Genomic DNA, 4190 nt, shown 5'->3' with positions numbered 1-4190 from the left:
GGGAATCACTGTGAGGCTCATTCTCCAGCCCCTGTCAGGTCTTCGGATGACTGCAGTCCCAATGTCATGACTGCAATCCCATGAGACCCCAAGCCAGAAGCCCCCAGCTTAGCCCTTCCCAAATCCACAGAAACTGTGAGTCATAGTAAATTTTTATTGTTATTTTGAGCCACTAAGGTTGGGGCTACCTTGTTATGCAGCAAGAGCTGGTCGACACAGTAAATAATTAGCAACGGCTATCACAACAAGTAAATAGAGAAAAATGGTCTGTACATGCGTGAGTTGGCAGAAGAGCAAAGAAATGGTTCTTTTCCTGGACAAAATAGCAATCATCAGCTCTTCAGTGTTTTCCAAATTAAGTAATGGAATTAAATAATGGATAAGGAAGTTATGGAAACATGGAATTTTGGAGAATGTGTCAGAGGAGCCAGGCCTAGGATGGCCAGAGTCCCAGTCATTCTCCTGAGGAGGAGGCTGGGCTGCAAGGACCCTAAAGGGGTCATGTGCCAGATGCATGGCATGGAGCTGAGCATTCACCCCTCTTGTCAGAGGAGGCTCTGAGGAGGCAGAGAGCTCACCACTTGGGGTCCCTGAGTGCACCTACCAGGCAGCTGTGAGCGCCAGGGGAGTCTCAAGTGAGTCCCTCAGTCAAACACAGAATAAGTCCCCTTGAAAATCCTTTAGCTCACCCATATCGTCCAGACGTCAACGAAAGGCTACCATCATTGGTTTCCCCCTTCCCAGGACTGAAAGAGATCATTTTTCTCTGAGCACTACGCCCGGTCATTTCTTGGTTTAAAGAAACGATGTTTCTTCCAGTTGCTATTGCTGTGTGACAAACAACACCCAACACAATGCTCTAAAGCAACAACTGTTGATTTGTGGGCTAAGAATCTTGAAGGTTCCTGGAAGGGATGGTTTCTTTCTGCTTCAACAATGTTTGGGGCCTCAGCTGGGAGGTCTGGAAGGCTGGAGGGCCTGAGGGTCGACTGCCAAGATGCTTCTTCACTGACATGCCTGGCACTGTGGTGGGGATCAGCCACCGGGTCAGGGCAGCTGGATTTCTTATACAGAAATTCAGGGCTCCAAGAGGGAGGGAATGAAAGTACCCTCCAAGAGAGCCAGGTGGGAGCTGGGGGGAAGGAATGGAGGCTCAAGAAGTCACAAAGTTTCCCTTCTACTCTACTCAATGGGCTAAAGCAGTCAAGAGCTGCTCAGATCCAATGGGAGAGGTGTTAAAAACTTTGAGGCCATTTTTTAAAAAGCTGCAACAATGTTGCAACAACGTTTAAAACTGCCTTGCGATATTGCAACAATGTCTGCTTTCAAGTGCCCGCTGGCCTTAGCTTGGCAGTGTCCTGGAGGCCCAGGGCATCCCTGGTCCCTCCTGGCTGGCACTGCAGGCCTCCCCAAGGGCAGGGGCAGCTCCCGCACCGTCAGGACCTCTGTGTCACCAGCACGTGGTGGAGGTGCACTGGGTAGAAGAGTGTGTGCCCCTCCCGAATGGGTCTGCAAGTGGGCTGCTCACCTGCCCCTCCCACTCTTGGCCAGCCTGGGAGTCTGGACTGCAGTGCTCGAGTCCAGACTTCTCAGTCCAAGAGTTCCTGCCTCACAATGACACCTAGGCAGATAAAGGACATTAAGGGGGGACTTCAAGGCAACAACAGAATGTGGATGAGAAATTCCCCCATTCCCTGGGCACCTGCTTCCGGAAGGGCTGTACAGCTGAGGTACTGGACACAGAGGGGAAGTAGAGTGGAGGACTGTCCAGTAGCTGACCCCAGGGCTGGCCCAGACCCAGGGGCATCCTCCTGCCCTGGGAGAGGAGCCTTCGGGAGGCCTACCTCATGGTCACCCACCAGACCCAAGGCAGACCACCCAAAGGGGGCTTAGTCAGCAGTTTCCAGTGGAAACTATTTCTGGACTTCCAGGAAATGATTTCTGATCAGAGATGGCAGCCTCTTGGCTGCTCTCAAGTTACCTGTAATGAGATTAAACTAATTCATTTTCAACTTCTCTTTTCCTTTTCCTGGCGGGGGTGGGGTGGGGCGAGTCCTGAGAGGGAGGGGGGAACATTTCTCAGGAAGCTCTAGTTCGAAGAGGCTCACACAGAATCAACTCAGACTATATTTTGAAGATATTTTAAATCAACTAATTTAACTCTAAAACCAGGTATAATAGCTACTGACTCTCTTGATGTACTATCCTACAGAGGAAACCCAAAGCCCAGAAGACCAACTGAACATATGGCGGTGTGGAGGATGGATGAATGTTCTTTGCCCCCACCCCCCCCCCCCAGAGGAGACAACAGACCCCATGTGCCCCAAGAGCTCACCTGACCATGAATCAGGTGGGCATGACCCAGCAGATTGTCTCTGGCCCCCATTTCTGGGATTTTATGATGCCTAAGCAATATCATCTGGAGTACTAGCATAAAAGAATCCTGCTTTATTTGTATACTATCAGCTAAACTTCACCACCCTTCCTGTTCTTCGCCTAAGTCCTGCATGCAAACAGCCAAGAATTAAAGACAGCCTTATCCTATATTGTCTATTGCAAATCCTCCCAATCCCATTAATGGGAATACTCATTAGACAGGATTTCCATGAGAGCCCAGAATGGACCAGCCTTGCTCTGATTTAATTGATTTGATAAATCCCCACATTAATTAGCTAGCTTCCCATAGGCTGGGGGTGGGGACACCAATATGAGGTGAAAGAACTCCGGGCTGATGCTCTGGGCTCTGCATCTTGGTATGTGTGGCCTGCGGGGGGAAGTCTCTCAAGCCGACTGAGGCTCAGTTTTCTCACCCGTGAAATGGGAAGGAATGGCACCTTCCTTGTAGCATGTCCATGTGTCAGGGGAGTTCTGAAGTGTTCCCAAAGGTTGGGGCTTATAGGTACTGACCGGGGCTTGGCAGGAATCTCTGAGTCATGTCAAAAGGACGAAATGCAGCATTTGACCCTGAACACCCACCCAGGGAAAGGATCACAAATTACGAACAGCAGACGACCAAGGGGTGAGACTGGGAGGGGACACACAGAACAGACGATTATCATGGCAACCAGAGATCCTCCCAGAGTATCAGGAAGGAAGGCGGGATCCCATGTCAGTTGCCATGTTTGGGAGTGAGAGCCATCTGCTCCAGCAAGCCTGGAAGGGACCATCCATCATTTTAACATGCTTTCCTCCTACATTTGTTGCAGACACTGTAAATATCTCTTCGGTCTTTCGATGGCTGGTCTCAGAAGCATTTCTGGTTTTAATCTTTTGCCTTGTAAGCGTGCACCAGATGTGAAGCCGGCTTTCATCATTTAGGACCTGATGAATTATTTTGTACTCCAGGACCACTGGGAGATGGGACATGAAAACAGTTTTCTACCCCACCCCCATGTCATACAACAGAGAATGGCTTGTTCTCCTTTTCATGCATCAAATCATCAGTGACTGTGATGAGGTTTGGGTCAGAAGTTTTTCATCCAACCATCCAACTCTGAAATGGTCAGACTTGAGGGCTGCAAAAGCTCAAGGTCAAAGTCCTCCTGGAGTGAGTAATTCTCTATGATACTGTGACTAAGTCAGGAGACAGGAGCCTGCGAGTGACCCCTGGGCTGGGCTGGATGAAGAAGACACTGCTTGCCTTCTGTGAGTGAGGGGTCTGAGCATCAGGACATCACTGGATGGTCCTGGATAAATTCCAGCCACCCTCAGCCCAGCTCTGGGCCATGGCTTGTGAGTAGCTGCAGGATTTAGAGGCTGTACCCACCCTGGGAAGGAGAAGTAGGGAGGACGATGCCCAGAGCGGGCACACCACAGCCTGGCTGCCACCAAGAAGCCAACGCTAGAAAGTAACACTGTAGAACAAAGCACAACCCTCACTTTGCCTGGCACTGAGCCCCTTCTGCACGTATCTTGTTTGCTTGTTTTTCTCCTATCCATTCCTCTCACTTCCACTTTTACATTAGTTAAGGCAAGCTAAGCCCCAGTAACAGGTAGGCCCCGAATTGTTGTGGCTCAAATACAGTGACCATCCAGGAGAGCACTGTTGGCCAGATTTCTGGGTCCCTGTCTCTTCTATTTGGTAGCTCCATCATCCCTGAGGGCTTTGTTGTCATAATCATCCCTGAGGGCTTTGTTGTCATAATCATGATTATGATGACAAAGGGGAAAGAGAACACGCAGGTTAGAAA

Source organism: Zalophus californianus, chromosome 6 (genome assembly GCF_009762305.2).
Source record: "Zalophus californianus isolate mZalCal1 chromosome 6, mZalCal1.pri.v2, whole genome shotgun sequence".
NCBI classification, from domain to species: Eukaryota; Metazoa; Chordata; class Mammalia; order Carnivora; family Otariidae; genus Zalophus; species Zalophus californianus.
The sequence above is the reverse complement of the archived record's forward strand: the minus strand, read 5'-3'. Positions refer to the sequence as shown.